Consider the following 18,998-nt stretch of genomic DNA (forward strand, 5'->3'; position numbering starts at 1 on the left):
CTTTGTCACTATCTAAAGGTGATATGAAAAATATTATTCCATTTGTAGATCTTTTAGCCATTTATATGTATCAAACAAATTGGCTCTCAAATGGAAGGCTCACCCAAATCTACTCCAAGTTCAACTCCTATAAAAATGAGGAGTTTGAATGGGATATATGTTTCCTACAATTTATCTGTTGTGGAACCAAAAAAATTTGGAGAAGCCAAAGATCATTTAGTATGGTAGAAAGCAATGGAGGAGGAGCTTGCAGTGATTGAAAAGATTTCAACTTGGGAACTTGTAAATAGGCCAATGACAAGCCTGTCATTGGTGTTAAGTGGGTGTATAAGAGCAAACTTAACTTGGATGTTACTGTGCAGAAGAACAAGGTAAGATTTGTTGCCAAATGGTATTCACAACAACCTAGAATTGATTTTAATGAAACCTTTGCCCAAGTGGTAAGGTTGGACACTATTAGAACTCTAATAGCTTTGGCAGTACAAAAAGAATTGGAAATTGTAGTCAAATCAGCATTTCTCAATGGAGTGTTGGAAGAAAAGGTCTATGTTGAACAACCATAAGGTTTCCAAATCAGAAATACAGAGGATATGGTGTATAGGTTGAAGAATGCTTTATATAGGCTAAAACAAGCACCCAAGGCATGGTATGGTGAAATAGATTCTTACTTCACCAAAAATGTGTTCTAAAGAAGCTCTATTCAAGCTACCTTGTATACCAAAAAACAAGGAAACTCTGATATCCTCATTGTGTATGTGTATGTTGATGATATAGTGTTCACAGGAAACATTATGCGATGTATGATTTGGGGCTGTTGCATTATTTCCTTAGCATATGAGTTGTGCAAAATGACAGTGGGATCTTCATTCATCAAATGAAGTATGCCAAGACCTTGCTAGAGAAGTTTGGACTGAAAGATTGTAAATTAGTGTGCACTCCATTGGTGGCAAATGCAAAGTTAAACCAAGATGATAAAACTGAGGATGTGGATCAAAGTTTGTACATAAGTATTGTGGACATCCTACTCTATTTGGCAGCTACAAGAGCAAACATCATGTATGTTGCAAGCCTACTCTCTAGGTTCATATATTGCCCAACAAAAACTCATCTAGGAACTGCAAAGAAGGCTCTGAGATATATGCAGGGCATAATTGACTATGACATCTATTATGAGAAAGGACAATCTTCAATCCTAATTGGATTATGTGACAGTGATTGAGGAGGCAATGAAGATGATTCAAAGAGCACCTCAGGGCATGCTTTTTCCTTTGGATCAAATGCATTCTCATGGACCTCTGTCCAGCAACAAACATTTGCACTATCAAATGCAAAAGTTGAATATGTAGCTACAACAAAAGCAACTTCTTAGGCCATTTTGCTCATATTTGTGCTGAAATACTTTGGTAAAGTTCAATTAGAAGCTATCCCATTGATGTGTGACAACATGTTAGCAATTGCAATGACAAAAAACCCTGTGTTCCATCATAGAACCAGGCACATCAAAAGAAAGTATCATATCATGAAGGACACTTTGCAGCTGAATGTGATTCAACTCCTCTACTGCAAAATTGAAGATCAAGTGGTTGATATCTTCACCAAACCATTGCCTAAAGAGAGATTCATATATCTCAGAGATCTACTTGGTGTCAAGACTAAAAGCATTTTAAGGGGTAGTGTTGGAATATAAGTTGCTTGTAACATTGAAGGTTCAAAGTCCGGACTTAAAGGACTTAAGAGTCCAACGGCTAGTTTTATGTTTTAAACATAACGGCTAGTTTATGCAAGAATGAAAGCATATAGGATCCTAGTTGCTAAGAATGGTTGTAGGGCTAGGATTAGAACATGTGAATGGCTGAGATTCTTGCATCCAGTTGTCCATTGTCAAGGACATGTACCGTTTGTAGTGCTTGAGATAAGAATGTAAGAAAATGAAGAAAGGAATGTTGAATGAAATCATCAGTCTAGAATGTTTTGCAGACTGCAATATTGAAAATTCCTTATGTTTTGTTATTTCTTTTGCATCATTCTTCCCTAAATATCCAAATTCTAACAGAATCCCTACAGCCTCTATAACCCAGGAACCTTTAAACCCATGACAAAAAAGTAGCCCCACGAATTTAATTACAGTCGAGTAGAAAACCCCTCAAGAGAACGCAAACCCATAAGGAAAGGTCCCAGGCTGATTGAGAAAACTCAAGACCCTAACATAATATCTACCCACGCGTACAAGAATCAGCAACACATAAATATGATAGAATAAGAAAGAAATCCAAGAAAGGAATGCCACCAAACCCTAAGAAAACCCTAATCTTTCCTCAAAAGAAGAGCTTCTACTCATTGAGAACCTTATGTTTTTATTAGTAATAGGCTAGTTTTCTGTATAGAATACATGTTTTCTCATAAGCAGGGACCTCTTTTATATCGATACTAGCCTCTTGTCACACATACGCCTGTAACAATTCACTACTACAACAGGGCCTTATTGTGTCAGGGTTGGTGTCAGTTTTATATAACATAGTGGCAGATAAGATATTTCCGACATCTACTTAACATGGTGTTAGAATTAATGTCGGTTATAAGCGACATAAACTGTCTATCTCGCTTATAACTGACATAAACTGTTAATATCGCTTATGACTGACATAGGTTTTAATATTTTTTAAAATAGTGGTGTCGCATAAAACAAAATCGTGTCACTTGTAACCGACATAAAGTTAGCTTCGGTTAAAAGAAGACTGGTGTCGTTTCTACCCGACACTAATGAAAGTTTTTTAATATTTTCAAAGCCTCTGTCGATTGTAGCCTACATAGATTTTAATTTCTTTTTAAATAGTTTGAAACACAGTTTTGCTTGTAGGCGACATATTGGTGGCCTTTATATACCCTCCCCATGTTTTCTTCTTCCTCTCTCGCGTCTTTCTTATTTCTTCTTCCAATTTATAAACTCTCCCCCATGTTTCGTTCTTTCTCTCTCGCATCTTTCTTATTTGTTCTTCCAACTTCATTAATTCCTTCTTCTTCACAGTAAGTTTTTCTTGCTTCTAGTATTTTTATTTTCTCCTCTTATGTTTAATTTTTATTTACAATTTGTTTGTACCATACTTGACCGACCCCGAAACTACTAAGCACCGGTCAACATTATACCGCCAAGGACCCATAAGAGTATCCCTCTAACCTGGAGGCCAATCACAACGCGACACATGTCAACATCAGAGGCCAATCATAATGTGACATGTGTCGACATCAGAAGCCAATCACAGCACGACACGTGTCAATGTCAGAATGAAACTAGAAACTCTCTTCTATAAATAGAGATCATTCTCTCACAATATTTTCCTAATGTCATTTGTGCTAAATCATTCACTTGTACTCACTAAAGGAAAGCTTGAACCTATGTACTTGTGTAAACCCTTCACAATTAATGAGAACTCCTCTACTCCGTGGACGTAGCCAATCTGGGTGAACCACGTACATCTTGTGTTTGCTTCCCTGTCTCTATCCATTTACATACTTATCCACACTAGTCACCGGAGCAATCTAGCGAAGGTCACAAATTTAACACTTTCTGTTATACCAAAGTCCTCACTGATTTTGTGCATCAACATTTGGCGCCGTCTGTGGGAATGACACTTATTCCCACTCTCTTCAGCTTTGTTAAGTTGGTTTTCACCATTCGTACACTCTCTTTTGACCAAGCATCCTTTTCTAACATGGAGAGCGAAGGAAGCCACAGCACACAGAATGACACCTCTTTTGCACCTGGTGCGAAGCAACGAAAGAAGGAACAAAAGAAGTTTGCTCTTCAGGCTAAAGTCGATGGGCTGGAGGCTCAGAACAACAAGATAGCGATGAAGAATAAGCTCCTTCAAGAGCAGTATGAGAAAGTCTTCGAGATGCTCCATGAGGCTAGATATACTAAAACACACGAACTCATCACCCCTGTGGAAGTCAACCATCAACTGGGTGCCCCCCAACACGGAGCGTCATTTGCCCTCGACATGGGTATTCCTGTTAAGGAGCGAGCTACTCTTCGAAATGGCGACCAACATAAGACATCTCTCAACCCAGCTGCTTCAACTCGAAGCAGGGGAAGTGAAGGAAGGCACCTCCTTACAAAAGGAGTGGAAGGATCGAAAGTCGTCTTTCACGACTGTCGAGACTTCCTAAAGCAACGTCGAGACAATCTCATCCATGTAAGCTCGAAGATCAATGACCCAAGGGTCTCTAAAAGACTCGGTCCCCTCCTATGTCCCAGGCCGGCTACCAATTTGGGGAAGGGGCAACAAGTCCTAGAGAAACACGAAGGTCTAGAGGACTCAGAGATGTTCCGACAGACATACCTTGGAAGTCAGTACAACGAGTACAGGGAAAAATCACATGCTCTTGATCAAACCTTCCTACTTCCAAGAGGAGATGGAGATTTACGAAAGAAAGCTCCAATGGTACATGACTCAATTCAAGACCCTCTTGTCTTACAGCTCCTTAAGGAAGTAAACAAGTTGAAGGCCGAACGACAAGCTGAGATACCTAATTGGAACCAACCTAGGCCTGGCCCTCTTACAAGGAGGATCCTCGACACCCCCTCCAAGCAAAGACAAAGCAAAAGCTTGGCTTGCAACTCTATACTAGAAAGGAGGACCCGATTAAACACTTTAACCTCTTTGAGTCCACCATGGCATACCGGATGCACACCGACGAAGAGCGATGTCTTCTCTTCCCCTCTACCCTCTCTGGTGGAGCTCTAAACTGGTATTATCATCTTCCACCTGAGATGGTAGGCTCATTTGAAGAATTGAGGAAACTGTTTGTTTTTCAACACGTTTTCCAGACCGATCGTTTGCACTCTGTGGATGACTTGTACATTATTCGCCAGAAGCCAGATGAGTCATTACATATGTATGTTGGCCGCTTTACCCATAAGTATTCCCGTTGTGCTGGGGCAAACGATAAAACTGCCCTCAAAACCTTCACGGCAGGCCTACGTGATTGTTTTTTCAAGTACATGATTAATGCCAACACTTAGAAGACTTACTCTGAGGTGATGGCACAGGCTTACAACTATGCCTCCGCTGAGGCAAGAACATATCAAGGGAAACCCCCCACAGCCACCCCTTATCAGCAAGTAGGGAGTGGAAGCCAGATCCAACCAAATAAGAAGACTTCGACCTTCCAAACAGCAGCGGTGCCTCCTCCTGCCTTACTTAATACTTAACCAAGTCAACAGACATATCAATCTCAGGGTAAAGGGAAAGATTTCCATCCTCACCAGTCCTATTTTAGTAAAATGAGTAAGGGAAACTATCGCGATAACCAAGGGTATCGCCACGATAATGCTCGCCCCTAGACAGTCAACACAGTGGGCCAAGCATGTGTCAGGACAGACCTTACCCTGAGGTATAGGACATACACGCCTTTGAACGCCACATACGTGGCCATTTACCCCAGCATAGCACACCTGATACTGAAGCCAATGCCGAGGCAGTCGGGTTACAAGCCCACGAAGAACACGGGCACGTTTTGCTGCTACCACGAACATAACGGCCATGACGACGAGAAGTATATCACCCTTCGTGATCATATTAAAGCTTTGGCGCAAGAAGGAAAATTTGATCAATTCCTCCTTCACCCTTCAAGAGATAATCGTAACCAACGCCAAGTGAATGTGATATATTCCATAAGCGGCGGCACACCCATATTTGAATCTTCCAATAGGGCCATGAAAAACAGCGAACGAGCTTTAAGGCCTGGCCACCAAGTGTTTCACGTGGAAGATATCAGGGGAGGCAAATATCAAAAGCCTAACTGGGATCCAATATGTTTCTACCATGAGGAAGAAAGAGGTATCATTTACCCTCACAACAACTCACTGATCATGGAGGCTCACATAGCCAACTTTGAAATACGACAAATCCTGGTAGACACAGGGGCTTTGGTCAATATCATGTTTGTTTAAGCTTTCAAGGCACTTAATGTAGCTGAACACTTGCTCGATCGCTTGATTTCTCCTCTGATAAGCTTCTCTAGTGATATCGTGCAACCTATAGAAAGCATACACTTATCTTTCACCATTGGTACAGGCCCTTACACAGCTACCATCACCACTAACTTCCTGGTAGTTGATTGCCCAACAACTACAATGTCATATTTGGACGCACAGGCATCAATGATCTCAAGGCCATGGTATCCACACATATGTTGTTGATGAAATTTCCAACCTCCTATGGCAATGGTTACATCAGAGAAGATCAACTTAGTGCACGGTCATGTTACAACATTTCGGTCAAGCAACAACACCTGCCTGTGCCCACGGAAACCTTTTCTATACATGACCAAGTCATAAAAACTAGCCCGGACGAAGCCAACTTGGATCTTCACAGTGGCAACAATTAACCCGACGATCATCGAGATGACTATTTTATCCAGATCACATGGTGAAGATTGGCACCATCTTGTCACCACCTATTTGGTTGGCATTGATCTCTTTTTTGCAAGATGACACTGAGGTCTTCGCCTAGTCATACGAGGACATGCCAAGCATCTCTCCCGATATCATATGTCATCGCTTAAGTATTGACCCCAAGACCAAGCCGGTGAGACAGAAGTGAAGATCTTATGACGTTGAACAATATAAAGCAATGAAGGTAAAAGTTGAAAAACTCAAAGGCATAGGCTTCGTCCACAAAGTCAATTACCTAACATGGGTAGCAAATATGGTCCTTGTTAAGAAAAATCTGACCAAAGAAAGTCTCTTGCTCCAAAAGGTCTTATGTAGAATGTGTGTCGACTAAACTGACCTAAACAAAGGATGCCTAAAGGATAGCTTTCCTCTTCCTCTCATTGACAGACTTATAAACTTAACGGCAGGGTGTGAACTCCTGAGCTTCATGGATGCTTACTCAGGATACAACCAAATCCTCATGAACCCTCCGGACCAAGAACACATAGCCTTCACTACGGATAAGGGACTATATTGCTATAAAGTCATGCCCTTCGGCATAAAGAATGCAAGAACGACTTATCAGAGACTAGTCAATTCAATGTTCGCCGAACAGATTGGGAAGAGCATGGAAGTTTACGTTGATGATATGCTAGTCAAGAACAAACATGCTGACCAACACATCACTAACCTATCTGAAACTTTCACCATTCTGAAGAGGTATCAAATGAGGTTGAATCCCAACAAATGTGCCTTCGGCGTAGGCTCTGGCAATTCTTAGGCTTCATGATAAGCTAATGAGGCATTGAGGCTAATGCCAAGAAGATCAAAGCAATCCTCGACATGAAGGAACCGGTAACTTCAAAAGACATCCAAAGCCATACTGGCAAAGTGGCAGCCTTAACTAGGTTCATCTTTAAGGCCACAGACAGATGTGCTCCTTTATTTAAAGCACTTAAGGGAAGTAAGAAGTACATTACATAGACTGATAAATGTGCCGAGGTATTCAAGAACCTCAAAGACTACATGAGTAAAGCCCCTCTGCTCTCCAAACCTGAGGTTGGTGACACTCTTATTATCTATCTGTCGGTATCAGCTTCAGCAGTAAGTTCCATTCTCATTCGAAAGGATGGTAATGTCGAACAGCCTGTCTATTACGCTAGCAAGGCCTTACAAGATGCAGAGACATGATACTCCAACATTGAGAAATTGGCTCTAGCATTAGTCATGTCTGCTTGAAAACTTCGTCCTTACTTCCAAGCACACTCCATCGTCGTGCTTACCAATCATCCTCTTCGACAGATACTCCAAAGTCTTGATACTTCAAGGTAAATGATAAAATGGACGATAGCATTAAGTGAGTTTGACATCTCCTACCAACCAAAGCCAGCTGAAAAGGGCCAAGCAATGGCAGACTTCATCGCCGACTTCACATATCCTGTTGACATTGTTTCTACGCCTAAAGAAGTGGTTTCATTACCCTTGGAAGCTCAGAAAATAAAACCAACAACCCCAGCTAGAAACTATATATTGATGGCTCGTCCAACCAACAAGGTTGTGGAGTAGGACTAGTCCTTACGACCCTTGACAAAGTGGTGATGGAGTATGCTCTTCATTTCAAATTCAAGGTGTCGAACAATGAGGCCGAATATGAAGCCCTTCTAGCAGGCTTACGTTTGGCCAAACACCTTGGGGTTAAACGAATTAATATCTTTAGTGACTCCCAATTTGTGGTTAACTAGGTCACCAATAACTTTGACGCTAAGGATAGCTCCATGGCAGCATATCTGACACAAACATAATTGTTGCTCAAGCACTTCTGATAGGAGCATATTTATGCAACTTAGTTAGCTTGTTTCTTGGCATTTACTTAGTTTAATTCTAGTTAGTTTAGTACTTTAAGCTACTTTCGTGTGTTTGTAGGTTCAAATAACAAAGTTAGCAACAAAGTGCTATTTGGAGCATTTTTGGGCCAAAATTGGATAGTGCAAGCATGGAGACATGAGGATGGACATTTTTGAAGATTTGAAGGCTAGAAATCAGCATGTTTATGTGCAAGTGTGTTGACCAACAATTACCAAACATCCATCCACTACACCCATTACATCCACTCATTACCAAACATTCATCTACTACACCCATTACATCCACTCATTACCACAACACTCACCCACTACACCCATTACATCCACTCATTACCAAACATCCATCCAATACACCCATTACATCCACTCATTACCAAACATCCATCCACTACACCCATTACATCCACTCATTACCAAACATTCACCCACTACACCCATTACATTCACTCATTACCAAACATTCACCCACTACACCCATTACATCCACTCATTACCACAACATACACCACTACCACCTTAATTAGATGGTGGTCCTCTCCCTAGCCTATAAATACATCCACCCTTCACCATAACAAGGAAGGAGGGAGGAGAAAAGATTTGTCCAAAGACACTACATTCACATCTCACAAATCCATACACTACCACCTTAATTAGATGGTGGTCCTCTCCCTAGCCTATAAATACATCCACCCTTCACCATAACAAGGAAGGAGGGAGGAGAAAAGATTTGTCCAAAGACACTACATTCACATCTCACAACTCCATACACTTACACTTTCATTCCTTGGCCGTGAGCACCATCCATTCCTCCATACAACCAACCCCTCAAACACTCACCAACACTTTGTGCCGTAGCAAAGGAAGGGAAGGAAAGTGCTTGGACATGCTTGCTGTCCAACTTGGATCGTTGGAGCGTTTAGGTGTTTTCTTTCTTTTGTTTTCAATGTCTAAATTTGTTTATCTTTGCTTTCTAAGTATGAGGAACTAAACCCCCCTTAGCTATGGGGGAATTCGAAACCATGTTCATCCTTGCAATATGATTTGATTACCTTCAGTTGTGATTTCATAAGTTGTGAATTCAATTTGTTTAACTGCTTGATTGATAACTTATTCATATATGTTTATTAAGAGTGCACACTTAGTTTGCATGCATGAATATGATGCTAGAGTATAAGGGAGTTTCACCTAATAGTTACAAACTTATATTCACAAGTAGTGGAGGTCGTTTATAAACGATCGCGTTAAATAAATTCTTGGCAGGAGTTTCATGCTCATCATAGTAACGAATGCCTTGTCAATACTTATAGTTTTCATAATGCTTAATGATCTTTGATTGTATCTTTATTGTGCTGTTCACGTAAAGAACTTTTGAAGAATGCTTAAATTGTTGTATGCGTTTTCCCATCCAATTCAATAACTTAAGGAGAACTTGAAGGTTAATTTAAGCGGACTTAATTAACCTGGGGTGTTGAGTTTCATGATTGATCGAAAGAACAACTGAAAATTGGTTTATGTGCAAGTATGTCATGTGTGGAGAAGAACCTCCTAGCTAGCCTTCCATCCATTTAATTTACTCAAATTCGTGCAGATTTCATTAGTTCTTTAATTTTCTTGTTTTGTTTTCAAATTCGTCAAAACCAAAACCCCCTTTACTTTAAAGTGTTTTATTAGTCAAAATCTGTTTTGATTTGTGTTTTTAGGTGTCCCAAAAGTGTGTTAGAGTCCAAATTTACCCAGTTTATGTTTTTAGGCAGATTTGAGTGTTTTTAGCTTGTTTTGAGTCCTTTGAGTTTGTTTTAAGTTCTTTGAGTCTAGGTTAGTGTTTTTAACTTTGTTTATATGTTTTTAAGTTAGTTTAGAGGTTTTAGCAAGCCCTCCTAATCCCCGGTTTAGAACGATCCCTACTTGCATTTATACAACAATTGACAACAAGAGGGTTTAATTTGTGTGTTAAGTTAATTTTCGCATCAACTTCCACTACCAGATTACCCAAATTCCTCGAGCGGCAAACAATCATGCAGATGTTTTGGCTCGCCTCACCTCAGCGGTGGAAGACAAGATTGGGAGAAAAATTCTAGTCGAATTGTTGGCCGCACCAAGCACCATGGCTGCGGAAGTGTGCAACTTACAACAGAGGGATAGTTGGATTACCCCGATTTATAGATTTCTTGGTCATGGCACCCTTCCAAATGACAAAGTCCAAGGCTAAGAATATTCGATACAAGGCTACCCGTTACTTGATCATTAATGACCAACTCTACAACCAGGGTTTTAACCTACCATACCTAAAATGCCTTACGCCAGCAGAGGTAGAAGTTGTCTTTCGGGAAATACATGAAAGAGTCTGCGAAAATCATGCTGGATCTCGATCCCTAGCACACAAGGCTTTTTGCCAAGGATATTACTAGAAAACACTCCACCAAGATGCCATCAGAATATCTCGCTCATGTGATAAGTGTCAACGCTATGCAACTATTCCTCACTCCCCTCCTGAGCCGCTCACTCCTATGATCAACCCTTGGCCCTTCGCCCAATGGGGACTTGATTTGATCGGCCCAATGCCTGCAGGGAAGGGTAAGGTCCGTTATGCAATCGTTGCAGTTAACTACTTGATAAAGTGGGTTGAAGTAGAACCCTTGGTAACCATTACTGAGGCAAAAATAGAAGACTTCGTATGGAAGAACATCCTTTGTAGATTCGGCATTCCCAATGCAATAGTCACTGACAACGGGCGACAGTTTGACAACAATAAGTTCAGGATGTTCTACTTTAAGTTCAACATCAACTTATGTTTTGCCTTCCCAACTCATCCCCAGTCTAATGGACAAGTTGAAGCCATCAACAAAATAATCAAGCGAACTTTGAAAACCAGCTTGGACAAGGCTAAAGGTTGTTGGCCAGAATTTGTACCCCAAGTTCTTTGGTCATACCGCACTTCGTCTCGGACATCAACAGGAGAAACCCCATTCTCACTTGCCTTTGGTACAGAGGCAGTTGTCCCAGTTGAGCTTGAGCAAGCAACGTTCTGAGTCCAGAACTACGTGCAAAGTGAAAATGACAAACAACTAAACCTTAACTTAGATCTAGTTGAGGAACACAAAAATCAGGCTCACATGAGGAATGTCGCCTACAAGCAGCGCCATGGCTCCTACAAGCTTAGAAGCTCCAAGTGAAGGAACACTTAGTCCAAACTGGGATTGACCGTTTGAAAATGTTGGCAGCAAGCGCCCTGGCTCCTACAAGCTTAGAAGCTCCGATGGTAAGACCTTTGGCCATCCATGGAACGCTGATCACTTAAAGTACTATTACAAGTAAACTCACATTGTACAAGTGTTAAGCTTCAGCAGTTCAGCATCCTATGTAACGAAGACTATTTGGCATGAATTCAATAAAGAGGTGATTTATACAACTCGGTCATAATCCTCTTACATTCTTAGCAATGAAACACTCGGGTTCAAAGCTTCAACATGAATGTTTCCAACATGAAACAAAGTCTAAGTATATGTCAACAAGACTATACAAATAAACGAACAGCTTCACAGTATATTCGTTCAATCATACATTCCAACATATTCATACATAAGCCAACTGTGTTTCGAAAGGGTTCAACATACTTTATGTCATTCGACACTTGCTACAATGTGCCTCGACACCTTGCCCTTATTATCACTAACCAGGTGATGAAATGTGAAGAAGGAACTCATCTTCATGCCACCAACCAGGTGATGAAATGTACAACCCGTACTCTCCTTCATGCCACCAACCAGGTGATGAAATGTACAACCCGTACTCTAATATCATTTGGCAACTTGCCACTCATGCCACCAACTAGGTGAAAAAGGAACTCATCTTCATGCCACTAACCAGGTGATGGAATGTACAACCCGTACTCTCCTTCATGCCATCAACCAGGTGATGAAATGTACAACCCGTACTCTAATATCATTTGGCAACTTGCCATTCATGCCACCAACTAGGTGAAGAAGGAACTCATCTTTGTGCCACGAACCAGGTGATGAAATGTGATGAAAGGTAATGAAGGAACTCACCTTCATACCACCAACCAAGTGATGAAAGCAACTCACCATTCATTCCACCTACCAGAAGATAGGTGGTACAACTTGTACATGTAAACTCCTAGCATTCACAAATAATCAAAAACCCTCAAGCTTGACAACTCAACTAGGGGAGAACTTATGCCTAACAAAAGTTATAGTCACTATTGCAAGCCAACAACAACTTCAGTGCATGGCATACGAAGATCAAGCTATTGAGCCCTCTTGCATCTGTTTCAGACATTTCTCCTCTATAACAACGAAAACACTACAAATTGTAGAAAGCTTCACACACACTCTTGATCAATACAATGTGAAGCAAAACCAATTTATGGTGCCAACAAGAGCTTCATCAATGGAGGGCAACCATAATTCTCAAAAATTTCACACACTCTTGATCAAGACAGTGTGAAGCAAAACTAATTTATGGTGCCAACAAGAGCTTCATCAAAGGAGTTCAACCACAATTCTCAAAAGCTTCACACACTCTTAATCAAGACAGTGTGAAGCAAAACCAATTTATGGTGCCAACAAGAGCTTCATCAATGAAGGGCAACCACAATTCTCAAAAGCTTCACACACTCTTAATCAAGACAGTGTAAAGCAAAACCAATTTATGTGCCAACATGAGCTTCATCAATAGAGGGCAACCACAATCTTCAAAAGCTTTACACACTCTTAATCAAGACAGTGTGAAGCAAAACCAATTTATGATGCCAATAGAGTTTCATCAATGGAGGGCAACCATAATTCTCAAAAGCTTCACACACTCTTGATCAAGACAGTGTGAAGTAAAACCAATTTATGGTGCCAACACGAGCTTCTTCAAATGAGTTTAACCACAATTCTCAAAAGCTTCACACACTCTTAATCAAGATAGTGTGAAGCAAAACCAATTTATGGTGCCAACAAAAGCTTCATCAATGAAGGGCAACTACAACTCGTAGAAAGCTTCACACACTCTTGATCAAGACTGTTCGAAGCAAATTCAATTTATATGGTTCATCCAAACCTTCGATTACTACAAAGTGTGGCTTGCATCACAATCTCATGCTCAACAGTGTGGAAGCAAAATTTGTATATGTTGTCTCTCCCACATTTTCAAATTTCTAGTTTCCCAAAATAAAAAAAATAAAAAAAGAATGAAATTCAACAAATTTCTAGTTTTCCCAAAAAAAAATTGGGAAATTCAACAAAGCTTCATCAATAGAGGACAACTACAAATTCTCAAAAGCTTCACACTATCTTGATCAAGATAGTGTGAAGCAAAATCAATTCATGGTACCCAACAAAGCTTCACCACAAAAGCTTCATCAATGGAGGACAACTACAAATTCTCAAAAGCGTCACACTATCTTGATCAAGATAGTGTGAAGCAAAATCAATTCATGGTACCCAACAAAAGCCTCAACTCAAAAGATTCACATATAAAGCTTCAACTTCAAAGCTTCACCTACAAAGCTTCAACACAAAAGCTTCACCCATAAAAGCTTTACCCACAATAGCTTCACCTATAAAAGCTTCACCCATAAAAGCTTCACCAACAAAAGCTTCACCCATAAAAGCTTCACCAACAAAAGCTTCACCCATAAAAGCTTCACCCACCACAAAAGCTTCACCTACAAAAGCTTCACCCACCACAAAAGCTTCACCCACAAAAGTTTCATCCATAAAAGCTTCACCCACCACAAAAGCTTCACCTACAAAAGTTTCACCCATAAAAGCTTCACCAACAAAAGCTTCACCCACCATAAAAGTTTCACCCACAAAAGCTTCACCTACAAAAGCTTCACACTATCTTGATTAAGATAGTGTGATGCAAAATCAATTCATGGTACCCAACAAAGCTTCAACCTTAAATCTTCACCTACAAAGCTTCAACACCAAAGCTTCACCTACCAATCTTTTAAAAAATATATATATATTTTTGGAAATTCAAAAATTCGAAAAAAAAAATTTGCCTAGGCCTCCTTTTCTTTGGGCCTAACAACTTTCATAACAAATGTATATGAAGGAGGAGTTTTGGGCTACCACTTAGAAAGGAAAATTGTGAAGTTTTGTTACTTTGGAAACTTGGCTACTAGCAAGACACCTCCTTCGTTAACTCCCTCAACCGGAGACTTGGGGGACTCCTACCATATGCTATTGCACCTTGATACTCGGAAGTTTCACAACCACTTAGTGACTTGGATTTTTCAAATCTCCAACCAAGAAGTTTTCCTCACTCAGGAAATTAAGGGAGCACTACCTCAACATACATGCTTCACTCACAAAGCTTCAACATACAAGCTTTAACAAAAGAAAAAAATTCAAAGAACTTGGTGAAAGAGGCCTTGGTGTATTTAACACAATACGTTGAAATGAAGCAAAGCTTATTTATTGATATCTCCGATAAGTAACAAATATGTACATATACATGAATCAAAATAAACAAATAAGAGAGAGCCATCACAAAGGTTACTCCAGAGAAGTCTCAGCAGTCGGCAAAGCCCCAAAAAGAGAAGGCACAGGAGGGTGATTATTCGGAGCCTCAGTACTAGGCAGAACCCCAGAAGGAAGAGGCACCGAAGGTTGATCATTTGGAGCTTCATTACGCGGTACAGCCCCAGAACACGAAGGCAATAAATGCCTTTGGAACAAACCCACAAACCTCTAATGATCAAGTAAAATCTGACCATCAGATTCCTGCAGCTAGTCAAGATTTCTTTTCATGTTTGTAGCATAGTCATGTGCGAGCCTATGCAACTGTTTATTCTCATGCTTGAGCCCTCTGATCTCCTGTTTGAGACTTATCATTTCAGCCGTCAATGATTCAACTTGGCGAGTTCGAGCAAATAGGCATTGGGCCATATTAGACACAGAACCTGCACATTGAACACTGCGAGCCAGAGAATCCTTAACAGCCAACTCATCAGACCATTTGGAAAGTAGTATGTTATCTTTAGGAGTGAGAAGGTTCTTAGCCACCACCGCAGCGGTCATATCATTCTTCATTACAGAGTCCTCAACGGTAAGAGGACCAGTAGGGGATAAGAAGAATGGGCGCCATATGTTGTCTTGAGAAGGCATGGCTGCCTTTTCCCCAAAGTTCAAGTCAAAACGACAGTCGAATGGGCCAGACATTCTCAAAAATGATGAAGGAGAAATGAGGTGCAATAAATATCTGAAGTACAAAAATAAGCGGAAACTTCCTGCAAGCAATAACTCTCTAAACGTACTTCTTGCACACAATTGGTGCCCTTATAAAAGAAAAGGCAACAGGGTCGTTGGTTCAAAAATCGAAGAGGCACCACTCTACGGATTTCAAGAAGCAGATTTTCCTGAGTAAAATATGTCGATAATCCCTACGCGCAACATCAGCTCCTCGGGTACCAAAGATAACTTTGCCAAAGATCTCTGACAAAGTTTAGACACATAAATTTTACCCTACTATTACCCATAAGGGTAAAAGAACAGCACCACTGCTTGATAACTAGAAAGTCCCTATGTGTGTCAACCTCCGTGCTCCATGGCAAGGCAGACTGGCAAAAATGCCAAACCTTTACTCACATTCGAGAAAACACTCCCAACAAGATTGCTTGCTCAAATATCGAAGATGCGCCGCTTTCCAAATCTTGAGAGCCAGACTCCCAACAGGATTACTTGTTTAAAAATCGAAGAGGCACCGCCCTTCGAATCTCGAGAGCCAGACTCCCAACATGATTACTTGCTTAAAAATTGAAGAGGCATCGCTCTCCAAATCTCGAAAGCTAGACTCCCACCAAGATCGCTTTCTCAAAAATTGAAAAGGCACCGCTCTCCGAATCTCAAGAGCCAGACTCCCACCAGGATTACTTTCTCAAACATCAAAGAGGCACCGCTCTCTGAATCTCGAGAGCTAGACTCCCACCAGGATTGCTTTCTCAAAAATCGAAGAGGCAACGCTCTCCGAATCTTGAGAGCCAGATCCCCAACAGGATTGCTTGTTCGAAAATCGAAGAGACATCGCTTTCTGAACTTTGAGAGCAAGATTTCCTTAGATAAAGCTTGTATGCAATCTTCACACGCAACATCAGTTTTCCAGATACCACATACCACTTTTTCAAAGCGCTTTAACAAAGTTAAAATACGTGAATGTTGCAGCTCCCACTACATTGCTATGACCGAGAAGGGTAAAGGAACAACATTACTACCCGTTGTTGAAACAATTCCTATATATGTCGACCTTCATCCTCCACAGCCAGGCATACCTGCAAATAAAATAAAAAATGCTCAACTTTTATTCACATCTGAGAGGGCATTCCTAGCAGAGTCTCTTGAAATACTCAGCTTCTTCCCCCCCCCCCGATAATACCTATGCAAACAAGCCACACCAGAGCAAGAGTATCTCATATCATCAGGGTTAAAAGCAAGAGTATCCCATATCATGTTTTTTCCCTGTCTTTTCCTTTGCCCTTGCTCTTACCTGCAGAACAAGGAGAAAAAACGCAATCAGTCGGAACCTGAAATCAAACTTCTGATTTGGAACTGATTGCCTAGAATCTTTGCATGGTTGTTTGCCTAACATTGCACTCGAGTACTCATCTCATCCTCAATGGTTATCAAGGTCACGAAGTCCTTCGACAAATACCTCAGAACAGTTGATATGATATTGACGCTTTACACTGAAGTTGCTACGCATGGATGAGTCGCTGCGAAGTAGTGCTCTAAAAGACCATTTAAATGCAAAGGTTGCATTCCACTCCTGCATCGGGGACAAATGCTGTAAAAGATTGAAGCAGAATGACCAATGATGAGCTGGAACAGATCACTACAGCACGATGCCCTTCCTGCAGAACCATACAACCCAGACAGAGGAGTCTAAATCAAATCCAAACCCAGCATCGCTACCCTATCCGAAGAACTCGAGAAGCTTCAACAACTTTTCGCTAACACTATCACCAAAAAGCAAAGCCTCGCCATACCACACCCACTACTTTGTCGACAGCAAAAGTATCCCATATCATTAGGGTCGAATGTACTCTAGATTTAAGGGACTTGTTTGGACCCTCAAATTCTTGAGTCGGCCTTATACTCTGGATAACCTTCCAGCCCAGTTCAAGAATAAGCCTGTGGAAAGTTACTTCTTGAAAAGTAAAAGTATCTCTTATCATCTCTTCTCCATTTGTTTCTCCTTATCCTTGTTGCTGTTTACGACACAAGGAGAAGGAGAACAATCAACTGGAAGTCGAAGTCGAACCTCCGATCCAGGTTGCTTGCTTGGAAGTCTGATTGCTTACCTTGTCTGTTACCTCCTTCGACAGACCTTCTCACTCAAAGACTTAGGGGACTCCCACTATAGGGTTTGTATCAAGCTTGACCAAGCCCAAAACTATAAGTAAGCTTCAAGTGAAATTGATACATTACCTTATGCATCTCCACCGGTTAAAGATACCACTCTTGGATTGAGGAAAAGTACTTCAAGAGAAGATGCCACATCTACCTATAAGACAGATATGGCAAGTAAAAACGATACCACACTTCGGTACTTAGAAGTTTTGTGATTACTCAATGGCTTGGATCTTGAAAGTCCCCAACCAAGAAGTTTCCCTCACTCAGGAACTTAGGGAAGCACTATTTGTACCATACTTGACCAACCCCAAAACTACTAAGCACCGGTCAACATTATACCTCCAAAGACCCACAAGAGTCTCCCTCCAACCAGGAAGCCAATCACAATGCAACACATGTCAACATCAGAGGCCAATCATAATGCAACACATGTCGACATCAGAGGCTAATCACAGCACAACACGTGTCAATGTCAGAATGAAACTAGAAACTCTCTTCTATAAATAAAGATCATTCTCTCACAATATTTTCCTAATGTCATTTGTACTAAATTATTCACTTGTACTCACTAAAGGAGAGCTTGAACCTATGTACTTGTGTAAACCCTTCACAATTAATGAGAACTCCTCTACTCCGTAGACGTAGCCAATCTAGGTGAACCACGTACATCTTGTGTTTGCTTCCCTGTCTCTATCCATTTACATACTTATCCACACTAGTGACCGAAGCAATCTAGCGAAGGTTACAAACTTAACACTTTCTGTTTTACTAAAGTCCTCACTGATTTTGTGCATCAACACAATTTAATTTTGTAGGGATTTTATTTAAGGTGGTTGAGTACATAAGGAATTGATTGACGACAGATAATTTGAAATATTTAGGCGGGAATTTTCCCGCTTGTTTTGCACGAGGAAATTGATTGAGAAGAGTTTGTAGTCAGTGTGTCAGATATCGTGTCGTTTTTAACCGACGCAAACTCCATTTAAACTGACGCGCCATGCATTTCAATATAGTGTGTCAGAAGATGGTGTCGGTTAGAACCGACACCAAATTTCATCTAAACCAACGCCACGTGAATTTCAATAAAGTGTGTTAGGAAGTGGCTTCATTTAATTCAACATGCATATCAGTAAAGTGTGTTAAAAGTTGGTGTAGGTTTTAACTGACAACAAGCTTTATTTAATTTGACACCAGTGGCTTTTAATTCAACGTCAGTGCAATCAATGTTGGTTTTAACTGACGCCAACTTAGTATCCATATTTAAACCTCCTCCTTCCCCATTTCATCTGTGCTTTCATTTCTTCCCCAATTTCAATCTTTCTCCTTCTCCTT

Source organism: Malus sylvestris, chromosome 1, assembly GCF_916048215.2.
Source record: "Malus sylvestris chromosome 1, drMalSylv7.2, whole genome shotgun sequence".
Lineage (NCBI taxonomy): Eukaryota > Viridiplantae > Streptophyta > Magnoliopsida > Rosales > Rosaceae > Malus > Malus sylvestris.